General features: G+C 42.1%; 1 protein-coding gene and 1 long non-coding RNA gene across 2 annotated transcripts in view; one reads left to right on the top strand and one right to left on the bottom strand.

Moving 5' to 3' along the window:
• The window catches only part of LOC142099584 (uncharacterized), a 112665-nt gene that overhangs the window by 55013 nt on the left and 35242 nt on the right, over positions 1 to 22410 (bottom strand). The window lies entirely within an intron of this gene.
• Positions 20617 to 22410, top strand: part of PPARG (peroxisome proliferator activated receptor gamma) — a 66141-nt gene continuing 64347 nt past the window's right edge. The window contains exon 1 of the mRNA XM_075183164.1: positions 20617 to 20836. The gene's annotated coding sequence lies outside the window, so the exon portion shown is untranslated. The remainder of the gene's footprint in view (positions 20837 to 22410) is intronic.

The raw sequence follows: 22410 nt of genomic DNA, 5'->3' as shown, positions 1-22410 counted from the left end.
GCGACGATTCCCTGTCATCACCCGAACAAGGTCCCGGAAGTTCATAAAAATGCTGAATACTCATTTCGAGGGCAATAAATCCAAAAAGCAACGCAAATACTCCGAACCCCCCCCCCCCCCCAGACACTACAGCTGGTCCAATAGTTATATGTGAAAACACCGACCTCTTAGCTGGAATTCCCCTAGCATGAGGGATAAAATAAAAAAGGAGTACTATGTCGACATGTTCGATTTGATCAACACAGCTCAAAAAGATTTTGTTTTAGTGGGTGGCAAAGGGAGCATAGGTGTGGAAACATACAAAAACTTTTCAAACTGGTTAAACGGGTACTGTGTCTTCTCGGCATGCTACCTTGAGACAAGACCAGAGTCACTAATAGATGTGTGGAAATCCCTATACCTCATAAACGAGATTTATACCGCCTGGGATTCTGGTGAGTTTATGACGAAAAGTTTAGAGAAAAAGTTAGTGGGTGGTTAGACATGCCATTGGCGTTCAAAGACATAAAAATTTGAATGAAGATAAACTGATTAAACTTTATGCCAGACCAGAGTGTACAGACAACACAATTTCCCTCATCGGGGAGACGTGGCATTCCCCAATTCAACAAAAACAGATGCTTCGCATTCAACAACTCATCCTGCGACAGAGGTGAGAACTGTAAATATCGACACACATGCTCCAGCTGTCGTGGAGTCCACCCCTTTAAGAAGGTGAGGCATAAAGCGGTCTCCACTATCATCCCCTCAGTCATTAATAGATGGCTCCAGTGGTATCCCCCAGGCTACCTTCCTTCTAGAGGGGTTTCGAGATAGTTTCCGGTTACCCATCAGATGCGGAATGGCATCAGGCTCGGCTTACCTTCACCTGGACATCCTTTTGGAAACAGTTAACAAGGAGGTTAGCTTGGGACACATTGCAAGACCTTTCCCCTACCTTCCCCCCCCCCCCCAGATTTAGTGGTATCCCCGATATGGGTTGTGCCCAAAAAGACACCAGAAAATTTCGGCTGATACAGTAATTATCCCACCCCCCCGGTAGCTCAGTCAACGATGCAATAGACCTGAAAGTTAGCACCGTGGTTTACCAATCCTTCGACAAGGCCTTGTCCCTAATAAGAGAGTTCAGGGTGGGAGCCCTTATGGCGAAATTTGATATAGAATCTGCCTTTCGGTTGCTCCAATACACCTGTCCTCATTCAAATATATGGGTTTTAAAATACATAATGGATTCTATGTGGATAGGCGCCTTCTCATGGACTGCTCGGTCTCTTGCGCCTTCTATGAGACTTTCAGCTCCTTCCTGCATTGGTGCATTCAAGCAGAAATGGGTCACCATTGGATGACACACTATTTAGATGATTTCCTGTTTGTGGGCCCTCTGTCATCTATACAGTGCGACGACACCCTTTTCGCGGCCCAATCCCTGTTTCATTTAATGGGGGTTCGCGTTGAACGGGACAAGATGGAAGGGCCATTCACCCAGTTGTCTTTCCTCGGCATCGAGATAGATATGGTCGAGGGTTGCTGCAGACTACCCCTGATAAAATCAGAAAGCTCCAAATGCTTATAGTAGAGATTCTGTCTTCTCCTTCTAGCACTCTGCGGTAGATACAATCCCTACTGGGTTCTCTTAACTTTGCATGCAGGGTTATACCGATGGGTAGGGTGTTCTGCAGAAAGCTTCAGATGACCATGGCTGGCTGCCAACACCCACATATGCATATTCATTTAAACGAGGATATTAGAGGAGATTTGAGTATTGGCTTTGTTTTCTACATCACTTTAACGGTTGCAGGATCTAGCTCTCTCCACAAATATCAACCAAGACCTGCACATAAATGCGTCAGTAGCAAAGGGTTTCGGTGACTTCTTCCAAGGGGAGTGGTATGCCTTCCCTTGGCCACAGTTGTTGCGGAGGAATGAGCTGGTGCACAACATTTTGACGTTAGAGATTTTTCTCATCATAGTAGCCATGAAATTATGGGCCCCCCATCTCCGCGGCGGTAATGTGGTATATTGGTGAGATAACCTTGGCGTGAACCAAGCAATCAAACGCCAAAGAGCTTCTTCCAGGCCTTCAGCTAATTTATTGAGGTCCTGGATGCATCGTTGTCTGGACTCTGACATCAATTTTCGTGCCCACCACATTCCCTGGATGGACAACGGATTGGCTAATGCGCTTTCACACTTCAACTGGCGTCGGGTTAGAGCCCTGGTCCCTCATGTTCAACCTATCAGTGTAATATGTCCTCTTTATGTTTGGCAGATGGTAGAGCCGGTATAAGGGCCCTTGCAGAATCGTTCCTGGCCTCATCCACTAGAAAAACGTACATCTTGACTTTGCAACAAAGGGTAGATTTCCAAGCGACACACCCCTTCATCCCCTCCGATATGTCTGACGGTATGATGAGTTTCATGTGGGAACAATATAAGGAAGGCATCACAATCGCCTCCATGTTAGCGGGCATTTCATTCATGGCCAAATTACAAGGTTTTCCAGAGCCCTAAAGTAGCCAGAGATTCATACGCAACCGTTTCTCTGGCTTATCACGGAGCATTTAGAGTGAGCGAACTGATAGCACAATCCAGAGTAGTTAACGGCACCGCACTTCTGACCAAACATACCATAATCCAATCCACAGCTACAAAATAACCAGTTCCAAGAGTGATCAACTGGGAAAAGGGCACTGGGTCACATTAATGGCTCAACCCAACCAGACCATCTGCCCAGTTATTTTATGTCATAAATTTGCTAACATACATCCCAAATTGCAGACATATGACTCATACACTAGGATGGTTCCCTCCTCACTAAGTTCCAATTTAGCTTCCTACTAAAACATTCTTTAGCACACATGGGCTTTGAGTCAGCAATATATGGCACCCACTTGTTCAGGATCGGGCAGCCACCGCAGCGGCTGCCAGTGGTGCCACAATTCCTGAAGTACAATCATTAGGTCGATGGAAATCCAACATTTATAAGACATATATCAGGCCTGATAAGTAGTATGTCTTATGCCTTTTCCTCTGCTGTTCTCTATCCCTGTTTCTTTTTCTGGTGGTGACCCAGGGATCCGCTGTTTGTCGCTTTGCGGGGGCACGAAGGGATTTTTCCATTTTTTCCTCAGACCAAGGCCTGATTAGTGGTTTTCTCTCAGGGGTTTTGTGGGTTTTTACCTGTGTTTGGGTTCCCTTCTCCTTTCCCCCTTGTTTTCTTCTTTACTTTTCCCTCTGTCCATGTGCATTGGCCTGGGAGGGAACAGCCTCTCTTTGTATGTCCATTCCAGATGTTTCAAGTTTATAGCCCAAGGCAGTCAAGCCTCAGATAGCAGTTATGGTTACATGTCCCAAATAATAACTGTTGGTATATTGCTGTGGTGCTTTGTATCATATGTCTTTTGTCCTAAGCATACCAGTCAAGCAGATAAAGATATGGGTTATGGGACACTGTTATATCTTCTGGGCAGCCAAAAACAAATTGGTCAACAAGTGGTCCTGTTTCTCTAGCTCTGTCGACGTTAGGTGGGTAGGAAGGAGAGGTTTGAGATAGTCGTCCCTCAAGCCCCATTAGACACTCGAAATAGACACTCACGGGGCCCCGGACATCCTAGTTTTTCATCTGGATGGTAACGACGTGGTGTCAGGTATGGCCTTAGATTTAATCATTCAGATACATGAAGACCTGAACGATATCCATTCACAATGGCCAGCTGTCAAGTTATGTTGGTCTAATACCATCCCACGCTTGTCGTGGAGATCAGACATCCTCCCCAAAGTTATGGGACACATTATCAAGAAGACCAACAAAGCCATAGGACAGACCATAACGGAACTAGGGGGCTTAGCCATAGAGCACCCCCCTGTTGTCCATACATGCAACACAATCTTTTAGACCAGACGGGGTCCATCTGACAGCAGAAGGGCTAAAGTTTTTCATAGACCAGATATTTTGGAAGCTCAGGGCTTTGGTCCGAGCTTTGTGTGGCAGGCTGTGAACCTCTGAAGGTTCACAGCGGGTGTGTGGTAGGAGAGCATTGCAGTCAGTAGTCAGTAGCAAATGGTGTTAGTTATTACAGTGGTCACGAGTCACTGCCCCCTCGAAGCCACCAGATTTTGGTCCCTTCGTTAAGGAGGACCCCTTGGCCTGCTGACTGGTCACACGCCACTGTCGAGTCCAGAGGGGTGCGAAGGCACTAAGTTGACAATTTTGGCACCAGCCAATACATAAGGTGAATCCTGGGTTGGTGCTACTATGGTCTGACCTTTCTACCTTTATTGGTCTTGCAAGTTCAGCTGACTGCTCTGTTCTCGCCACCATCGCTTAATTAGCTACAACTAATTCAATAAACTGTGTTCTTCTTTCCAAACAAAATTTGGTGTCCGTGTCATTTATCTTAGTGTAAGTTTCAGTAGGTAGTGTTTCATTATGTAGGGTTTAGGGTTATGTAAAATGCATTTGAATACATTTGTTTTTTGGATTCTGCTGCTAGTAGTCAGACAGCAAAAGCACAGTGTTTTTCACCAATAAATAAATATATACTATTTAGAACAGATTGATATCTATCTAACCGAGTCTGTATATACTGTCTAGTTTAATATATATGCAAAGCATTAACAACAACCAGTAGCCACTAGTCTGTGTAAAGTATATTTCAGCTTGAAATTAAAAGCAATTGATCAGCAAACTATTCTAGCTGACTATTCCCTACAGAACTGCTTTACAATAATGTCAGGATTCTATTGCTTTCCTATGTCCCTCTTTCACCCTGAACGTTATTTTCTGAGCAGACCACCACAGCTAACTTCCTCCCTATACGCTGCCTGTTTTAAAATGGCACTTAAGAAAATGAGGGAGGACTATATATACAAAAGATGGTGATCTTTTCCAAGAAATGACATTCTGCCTCGTTTTGAGATCCAACCGAGTGGCGATTTGGTTTCACTTGGATCTCCAATGTTGGATCTTGTTGGATTTCACATAATCCGAAGCGCTCATCTCTAATATTTACTGAGCAATCAGCAGTACCAGTGACCCACCAATTCTTTGCACTTTGCTGTAATTTTTTTAATATGGCAATTTTATTAAAGACAAATAGATGGGTTTGGTCTTTAGTGAAACTGCAATTCTCAGCAGTTTGTCAGAACCAGCGCTTAATAGATAAATACCCCTAAGTGTGTTTCCAAAAAAGAAATAAGCACACCAAGATCACTTATATAAATATTCTTTTCCTATAATTATACTATCAATAAGCTGCAATCCTCTCTAAAATGAGATGTGTTTCTTTAACACAAATCACTCTGGTTACTTGTAAGAAAAAATTATGTTTTGTTCATTTAATCTAAGATTCAAGCTGCTATTAACAATTTACAGTTTGTTCAGTGTCAAGCGATTACCATTGTAACCACAGTCACATGACATGACGTAAGCAGCTGAGAGATTCTTCTCAGCAGGCACGCTTCCCCTGCTTCATCATGTGACTACCAAGGAGGTTCATGAGTAACTGGCTCGTACGGAGAGATTATCCTGGTTAGAAACAGAAACTAAATACTTGTATTTGTGAGACAGTTTTTTTTTGCAGTGACAGCCTGAACAAAGCTATTTTTGTACGGGAACACTAAGTTATAGGAGAGACTACAGGAAAATTGACAATCTGCTCAGTTAGTGCTTCCAGTAAGCGTGGTCAGGGAGTAAGACTGGGTTAAAGAATCCTATTCAAGGGCAATATGTGGAAAATCATCCAACCGATACGATAACCCTGAGGAGAGGTCTATGAGAGATCAGATATTAGTAATTCCCCTACCTAACCACATAGGAAATGAGTAGGAAGTCTGTGCAATTACAATTACAATAATTTGTGAAAGGTATGGCTGAATGTCCTTGTTTTACAGATACTTTCTAAGTGAGCCTAGAGACTATATTGAAGTCCTTTCTTGGCATCTAAACTTAAAAACATATCTGTAGCAGATCTTTTCTGCAAGGCAGCTGTTATCAGATTGAATATCTACTGTACGCGTACTAGCTAGTGAGGGGTAATTGATAGTGGGAAATTAGCTTTGTCCTATGATAATTGGTATAAAGTGGGTTTGTCTGTAGTACCCGTAAAGAAGGATTAACATTTTTTCATAATATTTAAAGTAGTATTAATTTTCATATGAAATGTAGATATATCTCTCTAGTTATTTGATGTTTGATTACTAAAAGGTTTGTACTTTGTTGTCTAGTCATATTAGACTGTTTCCCCATCTATAAACTCTATTCTTAGTAGAGTCCAACTTTATTTTGGAGTTTGATAATAGAAAGCTTTCTAAATGCAGTCTCTGGTGTTGTTCCGTGGTATTGGCCATGTAAATCTCGAAAGACCCATCTATCACATTGGGCTAAATAATCCCTCGTCCGCTTGGCCTGAGAAGCTATGACAAGACCCCATAGAACTGTTTTGAGGTTTTCTAAAATAAAACTTGTTTGTCCCAATGTCCAGTCGCCAAAAATCTCAGACCATTTACAATTTACAACTGGGTGCATGTTATTGAACTAGATAATGGGGCGTGGGAAAATATTATAATTAGGTCAAGATCTGAGTGATGTAAATAGAAAATAATTTATTTGAGATTAACACACAGGGCCAAATTTAGGGTTAGGAGTAAATCCTGCTAAGGGATTTACACAGGGTGCAAATGCAATCTTTTCTGCATGCAGAGAAAATACTGCCTACTTTTCTATATAACATACAAGTGCTTTTTTTCAACACTGTGATTTAAAGGTGAGCTAGGATGCGACCCAAGGTGCAAAATTGAGCCCTCTAGCTGGATTTACTTCTAACCCTAAACCCATCCATATTCTATTCTAGACAATGTTTTATGAACATGTGAATGAAATGTATATACCCTATCTGCTGGGTTATGGATCTGACAAGTCATGTTGATTCCTCAGTAGGTGTAAATCCTTCCATAATCGGCAGGGGACAATTTATCTAACTTGGGATTATCTACTCTATTAAAATCACCCCCACAAATTAAGTTAACAGTATATCTTTGTGAAATAAATTTGTAAGATTTTAAAAAAACGTGATATGTATTAGGAGCATACACATTAAGCAGTGTGAATGTTTCCCCTCTAATAAGCACATCTAGTAAAATATATCTGTCCTCTTGATCCAGGAGTGAGTCAAGGATATCATTTTGTAATGTTTTGTTGAAGAGTACAGCCATACTTTTTTATTGTCCAATATGATGCTCAGATACACTCCTGTTTACAGGAATTTCTTCCAACCTTATCCTGTGATGCACTCCAATGAATTTCCTGGAGGAAAGCTATGTCTGGAGTACAATTTTCCTATAGAAAGACAGCATAAAGATTGTCAATAGTCATGATATAAATACAGTATATGACCAATATATCTAAATCAATAATTGGTGTCAGTTGTATTTATAACTGGACTTTAGTGTAATAAATCTCAGGGCATGAATGACATAGAATTTTCCAATAAATTCTATGCTCCTAACACTTGATTCAATTTTCTTCAATAAGGACATTGCCCAGGGTCACAGATTGTAGTTTAACCAATATTAGATCAGATTAGCTTCAGTATATTTTGAAACAAATAAATCTCACTTGGGCTAGGAGCTGCTATTATTTGAGTATGCAAAGTAATGACTTATATACCATATATTCTAATGTTCATGTAATTACAATATATAAAGCAAAAACTTACAGCTGCAGTCCTTATCTTTTCTGCAGATATACTGGCAGGGTCAAATCTATCCATCCCAACATATAAAGTAGCATTTCCAATTTTGGATCAAGCTGCAATTTTGTCAGAGATTTCAAATTACTGCAAATCCTTCAAGATTACCGGCAATTTTATGCACAAATTCGTCATATGTATTAACCTGCGATTCTGACAGTCCAAAATTCAATATCCGGCAATGTGTGTTGATTTTATAAGACCTAGCCCACTGGCAGTTTAGTCAAACTCGCCGGAGATTCAACAGAAACTCACCCGAGATTCAACAGGAAAAAAAAACAAGCTGTTTAAGCTATCTGGCCATTCTTGACATAACACGGGGTACAATGCATGTTTTAATTAAGAGGGGCAAAAATTATTATTATTTATCCTATGGGGGTCAAATTATTTTATGGATAAATTAGTGGGCCAAATTTCATTAATGATTATATGCAACTATGCCCCTTGCAGCGCCATTATTTTGTAACACAGTCTATGATTGAGCGGTGAAGTCCGCAGGTTCTCATTATACCGTGACTGTTTCCAATCTCTCCAGAGGGTCTGTTCCTATCTTTGGGTGCAGGTAAGATTTCTTCCCCCGACTGGGGTACTAAACATGCACGTTTTGATATAGACTGGATAGGTGTTTATCCTATCTGCAGCTTAACACATCTCTCTTAAAAGCTCCGTTTTCTGGTCTATACCACTTATTGAAAATATCAGTTTGGATTTTTTGTTCCATAATTGCAATATAATGATTATCGGGACTTTATACATCTAATCTGGACAATCTATAAGGGGAATTCCCTTTAATTGAATTTAACCCGGTCATTTGCTCTGTGGTTTTTTCACAGGAGCCCTGCCAAGCAACTGGATTGTATGAATGTATATTTTAGTATATGATTTATTATGATGAAATTAATACATTTTATATATATATTTTTTGATGTTTGAGCCAATCTGGTTAAAATGCCTTTGGATGATTGACTATGCCCTTTGCCAGCTCCATTATTTTGTATATGACTATATGCAATGAAATTTTTATTTTAAGTCTACAGTCTATGAGCACTACCAAATACCAAATCCTTTTCCATTGTGGAGTCCCATAAATTTACCCCATTTAATTAATTCAAATCGGAACTCAACTTGCATGCAAGTTGCAGTTTAAAAAAGAGTACAGAACTGGAGCGTCGTTCCGACCATATTCACATCTAAGCCGATTTTAAGATATGTTTCGATTTGAATCTTACCGTATGTTAACAGAGAGAACCGAGTGCTGTACACGCACAAGCATATGTGCAATATAAGGTCACATGACAATGCACACAAAAAAAATGTATGTTATAAAATAAATGAACATCTCTCTAAACAGTGTAATTAAAAAATGAGGTTGTATTAAAAAAAAAAAATTTTTTTTTTTTTTACATTAAATACACAAATCAAGATGTTCTTAATGCTTACTGTACATACAATGGCAGGGGCGCACGCAGGGGGGGGTTTCTGGGTCTTAAAAAAGTGCCCTACATATTGGCACTGTACTATATAGCAGCCGCGGAGCTGTCAAAGAAGCGTCCGCGGTGGTGCTGTATTGTACAGCGTGGCGCATGCGCGGCAGCTCTCTCACTTTTTTTTTTTTTTTCGGCGGAGGGGAAACCCCCCCTTAAAAATCCTCCTCTGTGCGCCCCTGAATGGTCCTGATTCATTAAGGAAAGTTAAGCAAAAAAAAGGAGTAACTTTGCACATTGGCAAAATCATGTCGCATTGGAGGGGGAGGCAAATTTAAAATGTGATGGCAGATTTATAGTTGTGGTAGGGCATGTCCTAGATCAACTTTAAAGTTCAGTATACAAATAAAGTTATCAAATATTATTGTGCTACATGAAAAAACAGACAATATTTATCTGATGTGCAAAATAATAAACTAATTTGCACCCCTTGCATTGTAACATGGCTTTGTCCCGCAAAATAAACAAATAATTTTTTGTTGCCTTACTTTCCTTAATGAATCAGGCCTGTAGTGTGTAACTAGCTTTAGTCTTTGACAAGTAATTGATCACAATTCTTCTGCTTTTTTCTTTTAGAGTTTTGTATTGAAACTCTAAATGATTGAGAACAGTTTTACTTCTTACTGAACCATCTTTATCTCATCTTTCTCTTTTGTGTCATTAATTTAATGTATTTTAACTTGGTTTTTTCCAGCAGAAAACGTACAATTTTTTTGTTGCCTTACTTTCCTTAATGAATCAGGCCCAATGTGTTTAATTTCCTATCTTAGTTTCATACATATGTTCTGTGTTAGCTAGTAGCACGCATAAATGTACTTTTCCAAACGAAGACTATGCCGTGTCAGTCATCACTATCAGTCGGCACTTACACCTACCCTGTAGCTGGTGCAAATAATACAGCTGAAACAATTATACTTAAGAGAAACCCAGGACTTGAATCAGACGTATCTGCATCGGCACGCATTCGGCACGCCCCTTACTGCATATTGCCTATGTCCATCCGCCACTTACCAACCCTGTTCCACTCTTCAAGTTATAGGCAGTCATAAGTGTCTTTTGCGTTCAGACATAAATTGCATGCAATTGCTTCCTTCGCGTATTGTCCGTTTTTGAGCATACGCAGAGCTATTTCACGCAAAATACGGCAGACAAACAGACTTACATCTGGACATGAATCAAGCCCATAGTCTCTTTATTAACACACATTCTCCACTCCAGCACAATACTGAAACAATTACATTTGCAGAACCAAGATGAACCTCTCCTTACTCCTCCCTCACAGTTCTCAATTGGTTATCACGGTTCACTTATACTCATTACTCCTTCTACACTTTTCTTAAACTGCTGGTGTAATTACAGTTACAAATTAGATCTACTCTGTCACCTGCATAGATCTTATCACAGTAATAATACGGTTGCATTGTATACATGTCACATTACATCCCAGGTTCTCCTGGGCAAAGTCACTCCACTTCTACTTACTTTTGAGCCTTTAACTTTCTGCAGGCTCTCATGTAGACTGTGACAACTGCCTCTCATTCTAGTAGGCTCCATATATTCCAGTCCTCAGCTGGATCTCACCCTCTCACTTTCTCAGGACACTCAAACTGACATGTAAAACATATCCCACAGTAAGGGTCACACGACTCTTCAATGCAGTTCTGACACACTGTGTAACTCTCGATGGTAGCTGTCACCCCTCCTCACTTGCTTACTTGACATAGGCTCTCTCAGTGTACTCTCTAACCCGAGCTCTGACACTCTCCCTCAGTGTGTTCTCAACCTCTCCAATATGCTCTATATTACCCCCTCCCACTTTCTCTTGGGGTCATTTCACATGTAATGTAGACACGCTACCACTTACAGCAATTTTCTCCTTCTCTAAATATTCTCCTATGGTCTCCCACTTAACCTACTTAGGGGTCTCCTTTACACTTGGGCGTACGGGATTCTCCACCTCTTTGCCCGATTATACTCTCTAGGGACTGTCCCCCTAAATAGTCTCTTTGCTCCACACAACGATCTTTATGCTGCATCGACTTTTGCTGCCCACTCAGACAATAGTGATATACATGAGTCAAAGGGTCACCATGGGATAGTTATGGCATGCAACTTGAGAAATTGTTCATATGTACAAGTGCTAGGGGCATAAGCATTCCTCATGACTGCCACAGAAAAATTGCAGGTTGTATAATTGCTGTAGATTTTTCTGTCAAGCAGGGAATGGGGGACTCATGAGCAAAAAATATATTTTGGGACCCTCCAATTTCCCCCCTCAGGCGCATTGTAAAAAAATAAGCACATAAATAATAGTATCATTATAATCCCCTCCCACCTCAACTCTCTGTTTTTATTACCGCCTATCTAATTTTTAAAACTCTTCCACATCAGCTATCTGTTTTTAACCCCCGCCCCCCATGCCTCTCTTTGTAACCCCTCAGCCATCTGGTTTTAACATACCACCTGACCATTCAGAGGCCATGGTGTTCTGAACCAGCAGTAGTTTCACTTATAAAAGGGCGATTTGAGGCTGCAATTACATAGTGTCAGAATAATATAATTATTCAATAATTTTGCCCCCTTAAAATTTTTAAAAAAATGTTTTTCTCATAAGTAAATTATAAATTAATTTTGCAGCTTAATATATAAATAATGATTGACTCAATAATTTATATATGAATGGTGCTTCCTTTTATGTTCTGAATGGCAAAATAGCTTAAACAGCATGCAGTTTAAGCAACCACACCACTCACAACCACCTCTTTCATTTTGGCCGTTTGGGTTGCTGTTTTGCTGCGGTTTTGAAAACCCCAGCTTAGTTAATCCAGTGGTTCGTATGTTCATCCTTGTTAAAGTCGGGTTGGCGATTTAAAGTGGTGGTTTTGAAAAATGTCAATTCTGCCCGTTTTAATGGCGTTGTGGGCTTTAGTAAATCCGGTGGATTCCAAACTGCCGGAAAAATAGCCCAAAAAAACGCCCTTTGGTAAATCTACCCCAGGGTTCTCAATATTCTGTACTGGAATGAGAAGCTTTGCTTACAAAAAGATACCATAGAGGGGCTCATCTTTGACAAGTCATAGTTCCAAATAGTAGTCGGGATCTCCTGCTTATTTATTTTTTTTAGACATTTCTATTTTTATTTTTTTTATTATTTGACTAAGTCAAAACAAAGATTTCTTTATTTACACTCCCAGTTTTAAAACGAGAAGGTTGAAAGTAAGTGAAAAGGTTTTAAAATGATTAGAATTTTGTGAGACAATATCAGAGCTCTTATAGGATGTACTACCATTAAGTTCCTGAAAAACCTATGTGGTTTCACACTTGCTCTCTGCACTCGACAGAGGTCCTCACAAATTAAAAGTGCCCTAAGGGCTATTTGTCTTCTAGAATACTGCTTGGTTTATTAATTGTTATGGTAAATTAAACATGAGTGTGAGGGGAAATATTTAATTACATGTGTCACATTTGTGTGGATAGTTTTTTATTACACAGTGCATAGAGTGCAGTGGTGGAATTGAAATAAATTAACAACCGGTTCTCTGCCCTAATGACCGCTTTAAGTATACAAAAAGAAATACAGAAAGGTAGTTTAATATTTCATGCATTTAATATTGAAATAAGAGCAATAAAAGAGGTACACAAAACTAGATTATGTTATAACAAAGAGTTTTACAATAATAATGAAAAAAATATTAAATAATACATGTAAAAAAAATAAAAAATATATAATGTACTAACAATGGACGTTACATGGCAACACATACATTGAATCACAATGGGAATTAAATTTAAGTATAGGCAATAAAGAGTACAAATTATTAAGACATTACACAGACAATAGCAAAGTAATAAACATCAAATATTATAAAAGTTGCATAATGATAAATTATTTATATCAATATCAAGAGGCAGTTATCTAGCCAAACCCAGGTGTGCCTGTGTGTATAAAATATTTCATATTTTATGCTAATATCAAGATAATAATATTAATAAGTCATGTTATGCCACACAGTAGTGCCCCCATTTCAAATTATGCCACAGTAATGCCCCCAGTTCATATTATGCCACAGTAATGCCCCTCTTTATCACACTGTGGCATGCTACTTTTGCCCCCCCTTAACACTGTGCCATGCTGCTTTTATCCCACTTCACACTGTGCCATGCTGCATTTGCCCCTCTTCACACTGTGCCGTGCTGCTTTTACCCCCCTTCAAACTGTGCAATGCTGCTTTTGCTTCCCCTTCACACTCTGCCATGCTGCTTTTACCCCCCTTCACACTGTGCCATGCTGCTTCTGCTTTCCCTTCACACTCTGCCATGCTGCTTTTGCTCCTCCTTGCTTCCGTTCTAACTGAATGTCAACGGAAAACGTGGGGGGAAATGTGAGGGACTTACCAAGTCCCTTCGGCAGACGCCAAACACATCCGGCGGCTCCTGGAGGTGTGCCCGGGTTGGGGAGCCAATCAGTGCTCCCTGACTGGCCATTTAGACTTTGCCGGCGCCGCAAGCCAATCAGGCCTTGCTATGGCGTGACGCAGTGGTGCGCTGATGTCATCAAGCGTTGGCAGTGTCTATTTAAGACGCCTGCGCCAGAGCCTACGTGGCCAGGCGGCGGCGGCAATCAAGGGTAGAGGACAGCGTGGGACCGCAACAGAAAAAGCGGCTAGTGGAAGAAGCCCATACCCAAGGCGCCATTTGGGACCCCTGAAAACGGCTCAGTGGCTGAAGCAGCAGTTCTTTTGGCCGGGGTTGCAAGGCTTGCTCGAACAGGTTTGCTGAGAGTGTCGAAGATGCGGGATGACCAATCCCACACAACAACAGCCCCCCATCCACACCATCATGACAGGACGGCCCTTGGAGTTCCTCATGAATAGACTACATACTAATTGGGGAGTCCACCAGTGGACATCAACACTCCCTGGTCATGACCGACCATTTCACCAAGTTTACGGTGGTGGTGCCGACTAAGGACCAAACGGCCGACTCCGCCGTCAAGGCCATCGTGGAGTGTTTCATGAGGAGGTACAGATGCCCGGAATGAATTAATTCTGATCAGGGGGCTTGTTTTCAGGGGCGACCCATGCAGGGACTGTGTAACATATACAGGATTCAGAAGTCTTGGACCACTTTGTATCATCCCCAGGGAAATGGCGCCTGTGAATGGTTCAACCGGACTCTGATACAGATGTTGCGGGCATTGGAGAAGGACCAGAGGATGCGCTGGCCGACGGTGGTTCAGGACCTGGTGTGGGTTTGCAACAACCGGGTATAGCACCACGGGATACACGCCACAATTCTTGATGTTGGGTCGCATGGGACAGAGCATGCAGGAGCTGGCCCTAGAGTCCTCAGAAGAGGAATGGTGGACGTAGCCAGGTTGGGTCACAGAGCAGAGCCGTCTGCTGAAAATTGCCTATAGTGTGGCCAAGACCAACATGGAGGGCAAGGTTCATGACGGAGCTGATCGGAGAGCAGTTCCACCGTTCGCCGACGGGCAACGGGTTCTCGCCCGCGTGTACCGGCCAGTGGACAAACTACAAGAAAGGTGGGAAACGGCTCCATACGTAGTTCGATTACGGCTGGCCCCAGAAAGTTCAGTCTATGAGGTAGAATCTACCACAGTGCCGGGACAGAAGAAGGTACTTCATAGGGACAAGCTGAGGACTTGTCCGTTCGACAAGGACCCCTCAGTGGCGTAAGAGGCACCACAGGCCCACCTCCAGGAAACGGGGGCGCAGAGTGGTGGGTGGCTTTGCCAGAACGATCCCCGCCAGCTCCTGGAGCTGAGAAGGACACAACCGGCCCCACGGGAGTGGAAGAGGGTGAAGATTGGGGTTGGCTATACCAGAGGAGCCTGCCCCCGATCCATCTCGGAGGGGGCAGGGTGAGGAGGACACCCTTCCAAAGACTCCGGAACCCGTACCGGCGCCTTGACGACCACAAAGGAGTAACTGAGGCATCACGGGTCCACGGATTGTGGATCCTCCCTTTGATTGCTCACAATCCGTCTTTGCAGGGACTGCAACGGAAAGCGTGAGGGGAAATGTGAGGGACTTAGCGAGTCTCTTCAGCGAACGCCGGACACGTCCGTCAGCGCCTGGTGGTATGGCCGGGGAGCCAATCATCGCTCCCCGACAGACCATTTAGACGTTGGTGCCGCCACGAGCCTATCAGGGCTCCCAGCAGTGTGATGCAGCGATGCACCGATGTCATCGGGCCTATGATGTCTATTTAAGATGCCTGCGTCAGAACCCACGCGGTCAGTCGACGGCGGCGATCAAGAGGAGAGGACACTGCGGGACCACAGCAGAAGAAAGAAGAGAAGTCGGCAGCGGAGACAGAGAGCTTGTCAGGGCTAAGAGCTTCTCTATCTCCTGAAGACTCGACGGCGACAAGAAGAGGAGAAGAGACCCAGCGGCAGCTCCTGGAGGACGGCGGCATCAAGATGAGGACCTACGCCAAGGTAACGAGAGGTCTCCCTGGAAAAGGTAAGGGCCTCTGGACACCACCTCTCCCGCGCCCGCACCCGCACTCTTCCAACATAACGGGCACAAGGCCCAAGAGACTCCCCAGGCACTAGGCCTGAGCACCAGTTAGGGTGGGCACGGTAGGCTACTCTTGGGCATTAGGCCTGTAGCCAGGAAGGGGGTGTAGCCCCACAGTCAGGGCAAAAGGCCCTTAGCTAGTTAGTGTTGGGCACTATCCCGGTAGCCAGGAAGGGGGTGTAGCCCCACAACCAGGGCACAAGGCCCTTAGGTAGTTGTACCGGGCCATAGGCCCCATAGTGAGGACAGGGTGCAACCCTGATTACAGGGCACAAGGCCCTTAGGTAGTTGGCGCTAGGCATTAGGCCCCATAATCAAGAAGGGGCGTGGCCCCGGGGTACAGGGCACAAGGCTCTTAGGCAGGGTTAAGTGGATGCTTTTGTCACCAAGGGTACTAGGCCCGGAACACCTCCCAATTAAGCAGCAGGCTCTGTGCAGGGTAGGAGGATTTACTGTGCATTGTTGTACTGTATTGTTGTGTGCATACCTGGGTTGTGGTGGGGTGTGTTTCCTCTCCAGGAGCAAGACGCCAGTGTCCCATTGGAGGTAGGATCTGGTGTCCAGTCTGTTCTCTGGCCACACTAGAGGCCAGGAAGGGGCAAAGGAGAACGGGCAAAGCACCACACCAGAGTAAAAGCCACATAGTAGTCTTCCCTCCCAGTAAGTCCCCGGAGTACCCATAAGGTTCCAAAGATAGTGATTGGGCTCATCGCTGGCATTGCAGCACTGCCTTTTTTAGTTCTGGGGTGTTACCCGTTTTTCCATTTGGGTGCCTGTTTCTGAGTTCCGGCAGGTTAGCCTGACGGTTCTAGTGCAGTGTACCATGTGGTAGGACGTGGTTCACCTGAGTTCCGGCAGTGCTACTGACGGTTTTCAGGTGGAACCGCCAGACCCGGCGGCGCTTTGTTGGCAAGTGTAGCACTGTCACCTAAACTGCTGGGTGGCCCTCACTACTGGTGAGTAGAGCGTTTGGGCAAGAACGTTCTATGTCCCAAATACTCGCAGCCCCCGTGCCCAGGCCAGAGTAAGACGGAGTGACGGCAGGCGGAAACAAGCGAGTGTCTCCATTCCTGATCGTAGCCCCGGACAGAACCCTTCCCACTCCCCTCTCCCTTGGTAGACACGTCTCTCAATTTTGTCTCATCTGCAGGAGGAAGGGGAGCGATCGGACAGAAGTGCGGTGGTGGGTTAACTACAGCCGGAAGAAGCAACACCTTCCATAGCAGCCCCTCGGGATCGGGTGAGTACCTTCAGTGTAGACCAGGGAAACTGCCCTGGTGGGTACGCGGGGTAGCTCCCCCCACACCCACACCAGTGAAGAGGGTGGACTCTGAAGCAACTCACCTTAAAATTAGGTATCAGTTCTGGTGAACCGGCTGAATCCCACCACTGATAGAGTGCCCCAAGAAATGTTCTTCTCTTTCTAAGTGCAACATGGAGGTGTAAAACAGATGCTACAAGTATAGGACGTGAATACAAGACTGCCAGTTCCAAACTGGTGCAAAATGTAAGTCCTTTTTTACAAGGTGGAAATGGTTGTGTTCTGCACAGTAAAAAATAAGACTGTAAAAATAAGCATTCTACATCCCTTTATTTCCTTTCAATAACCATGCTCTGTAAAAAGGAAATATAATTATAACTTCCTGTTTGCCTATGGATTAGTGTAGGAGCTGTCTCAGCTATCACTGGGTATCACTGGTGATTGCCTTGGCAGGTTGCCTCCTAAGATAGCCTATATAAGAAGGATCGCAACGGTACCTGTACAGCTACAATCCACTGATTGCAATCGCTATCTCGGGATGGTGATTACAGCAGCGGTAGAGGGATATTTTTAAAATTTAAATAAAGCATTTTTTTGCATTTAATACTATTTTTAAATTGTTCCATTTTTTTGCTGTTTTTTTTAACATTTTTTTTTTATTTATTTTCTATTTTTTTTTTATTTTCTTTGAATCTGCTACTAGAAGCCCAATACCAAATTGATTGATAGAAATGAAGGTCTGCCGACAAATGAAAACATGATTTCATCCAGAATATAAGGATTCAGAAAATGTCCATGTCATTTTAATGTCTACATGTCATTGTGTAACAATTTATAAACAATAACAATTTATTTAGACTGGTGAGCAAATAAAGTCTCATAAGTAAAGGAGACTTCTCATTGGAGGTGGCCAGTGTACGGCCACAAGTAAGTTCACCAAGGGGCCAGTGGTGAGATTCGTCAGCTTTCTCAGAGTGGTGATAACATAAGAACATTATTGATTTTTTTTTCATTATTATTTGAATAAAGCATTGTTTCAATGTTTAACAGTTTTGTTTTTTTTTAGATTTTTAATTTATTTTTTACCACTTTTTTTTTAGTGGAGCTGTAAGCTCCAATCCAAATGCACAAATTTATAGAGTGAAGTGGCCCAGTGAGGCGATAAGTTAACCCTTACCACGAGTATTACTGTGCTGCCGAGATCAGTAATTTCTTACAGCAATACAAAATACTCCTTATTGACGCTTTTTGATAAATAGGGCCCAAGTCAGTGGCGGAACTACCATTGGTGCAGCAGGTGCAATGCACCGGGGCATATGGAGATAATGGGGCTCGCTGCATGGCAGATGCAGAGGGACAGGGGCCCCACTTCCCTGCACTGGGGCCCACAGCTCTCTAGCTCCGCCTCTGGCCCAAGTGCTTATAGCATCGCCAAGTATCTCTTTCAATAGGTAACAGCCAGTTTTGGTCGTAGGTGTGCCAAAATAATGCTTTTTTTTAAAATATCTGTTGCTTTTTTTTATTTTTAAGCAGCAATCTCACAGAGATTTTTATCTTTAACCAGCACGTTAAGCCATAAGTAACTAATTTTCAAAACCTCTCTGGAGGGTGCAAAGTATGGCTACCAGTCACACACAGGCTCACAGCTCTCAGTTTGTTGAGCGTAGGCAGAGGAGGGAGAAGGTGGGGGAGGAGTTTACAGTACACAGAGTAGACAGAGCTCAGAGGAGTGTTCCAAAGCCTCTCTGCTCACTACATCATGTGCCATGTGATTGTGGTAACAGTGGTAGTTCATGACACTGCAGAATAATAAATCATTAATAGCAGCCTGAACAAACAAACCAAGCAAAATTGGTAACTAACAAGGTTCTTCTTATAGCTTGTCACAGTGATTTTTTCATGGAATTGCTATTTTAATATGGGTCAAAAATATTTAAAATGCCAACAATACTGTTTTGGATTTTAATATAAAGTGAGTCTTATAAAGCAGTAACTATGTCACAACATTTTCCTAAAAAACAATTTGTTCTATCTAGTGTTATTTGAAGTCAATAGAATGTCACTGAAATAAAAAAACCAGAAGTTAAAAGGACAAATATGTTCATAAACCCATTATATTGCAGTATAAAACAGCATAGGTAAATACTGGACAAAACTTACAGGCATTAAACACTTTCCTTGTAATTCTCAGATCCTCTGTTGTCAGTAATGACCTTCAAACATAAGTAACTTGTTTTAATGGTCTTTATCTTCCCGATATATTTGTGTTCCTTGTAATTTTGTCAAAACACACACAAACGGCGTGATGCTGCGTTAGGAGCAAATTTGCACCTTGGCAAAACCCAGTTGCATTAGAAGCAGGGCCGGATTAACCATAGGGCTAACTGGGCTATAGCCCAGGGGGTTATGGCATCCAGGGGGCCCTTGAAAGTGCTCAGCAGCAGTATTGATCGGTCGGGGGCGCCCCCAGCCCGATCAGTGCTGCTGAGCACTTTCACTGCAGTTCTTCCCCGGCGCGCTGTAGTCTCCTTACAGAGGAGATCTCGTGAGTCTCACTCTCACGAGATCTCCTCAGTAAAGAGTGTACAGCGCGCCGGGGAAGGAGGTAAGTGCTGGGGGGGAGGGGTGGCTCGGATCACCGGGGGGGAGGGGCGGATCGGATCACGAGGGGGGGGGCCTCACAGGGGAATGGAGACCCCCTTAGCCCAGGGGCCTCCATTCCCTTAATCCGGGCCTGATTAGAAGGAGGGGTAAATTTAAAATATAGAGCCAGATTTATAGTTGGGATGCAGCATGTCATAGTCATAGATCAACTTTAACTTCAGTGTAGAAATAAAACTATCCAGTATTTGTGTGCTACATGAAAAAACAGCCAACATTTACCTTGCATGCAAAACATTAAATTAATTTTACCCCTTGCACTGTAACATGGTTTGTCCAAAGGTGCAAATTTGCTCTTTTTTATGCTTTGCTCCTCACTCAGCATCAGTCCCACACTGTCTATCTTTTATTAAATAAAGAAATAAATATCTATCTATCTACCTATATATACATACACATCTATCTATCTATCTATCTATCTATATATATATATATATATATATATATATATATATATATATATACATACATACATATATACACTGAACAGTGCACATGCATCATTAACAAAAATCCTCAATGTATATATAAATATATATATATATATATATATATATATATATATATATATATATATATATATATATATATATATATACACTCACACATACACTGAACAATGCACATATATCATTAACAAAAAACCTCAATGTGTGTATGAGATATAGCCCACTGTTATTAGACATTAGAAGAAAGACAGAAGGCCAGTAGGTGGCAGCGTGACCCACAATTAGGTCTATTTACAATATTATTTATAGGACAATGATACACCAAAACAGTGAAAAGATAAGTTCTAAGGCTGGTGGTCAGTTCAGTGGAGATGAGATGGTTGTTATATGCCACACTAACTGTGAAGGGTTTGGGTGGAGAGAGGGAGGAACTCGGGAGGGAAAGGGGAGTGACAGCGTCTGACACTAGAGTAGACAGGGCTTGATGAGACGGAAAGAGACAGTGATAGAGAATAGTACAGACTTAAGTGCCCTCACTTTCTGACAGCTGTTCCTGCAGCTTTAAGTGGACACTATCACATCAAAGCCAAGATCCCGACAGAGGCAGCTTATGGCACGATACTGAGCTGCAAGATAACGAGTGGGCATCAAGGACACATCTTGTGATACTGAGTGACAACTACTGCAGGTCAGTTAATTTAATGTCAAGTATTACTATGGGAAGCTTCAGTCCATGCTGTTGCATTGAGAGTTTCCACTAGTCAAGGTGTAATATGTGGGAGGTGGGATACACGTGGGGGAGAGAACACTGCATTACTTACTTACTAATGTTATTTAGCTAGCAATGTTCTCAGTTTAGAATTTTACACTGATTTTTGTCTGCACACAGCAAGTAATGTATCTACCTTGGATTCTTCACACTGTTTTACTTATAGATAATTCTGCACATTTGATATCAAATTAATCTTTGATTAGTATCTATTTGTAGTATGCTCATTATGATGTGCAGAGGACTTAAGACTGGTCAGTATGTGCAGGACTGGGTACATCATACCGGTCTATATTTACTGTACTTGGGACACAAGGCTGAAATATTAGGTGATATGACCCAATGGAGACTTTGACTATTGGGCAGCATGTGACATATTGGTGACTATAGATTGGTCAGTATGTGATGTACTGGAGTCTTTGGAGCGGTCATTATGTGCTGTATTAAGGGTTGCAAACTGGTCACTTAGTTATATACTGAGAACAGTGGACTGGTCTTTATGTTACTTATTGACCAGTTTGATACATGCTGGGGTCTTCAGACTCACCAATTTGTGATGTACGTGGCCATTATGTGGTATGCTAGAGGATCTAAGACTGATCTGTGTGTGTTATACTGGTGATCAATACATTTAAAATGTTTCTAGATGTTAAAATCCTGCGTTGAGCAGTATTCATATTACTTTTTCTAACACTATGCACCATAGCAGAGCTCTACAATCTTACACACATTATAACTAGCACATGACTACTAACATAACACCCTGGCCTATCACAGCTTACAGTGCAGCAATTAGATTGTTACCATGTGGACTTGGACCTCTCAGCAGTATTGAAATATTCCCATAAGTCTGCATCCGAACTTGAAAGTTTTTTGTAAATGTAAAGTGTACACTACGTAAGGAGATACTTATAATAATAATAATAATAATAATAATAATAATAATTATATAGATAATTTTAAATGCATTGCTATAATAACTCAAGATAATGCTTACAACACAAATATATCACTTTTATCATAGCAGACTACAATATCTTGAGACAGTAATGCTATAACATAAGATAGTAATGCTGTAAAGTAATCCCTTAAAAAGAAAGTCACTAGTATTTGTCACTGAAATCTAGGACACTCTTTTGTCTGTAACATCATAGATCACATTCTTGACATGATTCGGCATTAATATTTTGCTGAGTTTTCATTTGCTGGGTCACATGATGTGGAGAGATTTTAGGAAGTGAGTTTTGGGGAACCCACATGTGTGTCTGTGATGTGCAGTGTAAGATATTCTGCAGATCAGACACTGCAAAGGTTCCATCTGAGAATGCCGTAACCACATTTTGTAGTTTATAAATAAGTGACTTTGTCAGGTCACAGATTTGTTACCTAAAAACAAGTTTGTAATAATAGCCTATAAAATGACAGTGTTTTATCCACTTAAAGCTAATTATATTTCCTAATCATCATCATTTATTTATATAGCGCCACTAATT

Source organism: Mixophyes fleayi, chromosome 8 (assembly GCF_038048845.1).
Source record: "Mixophyes fleayi isolate aMixFle1 chromosome 8, aMixFle1.hap1, whole genome shotgun sequence".
In the NCBI taxonomy this organism is placed as follows: Eukaryota; Metazoa; Chordata; class Amphibia; order Anura; family Limnodynastidae; genus Mixophyes; species Mixophyes fleayi.
This window is presented reverse-complemented; position numbering and strand designations above follow the sequence as displayed.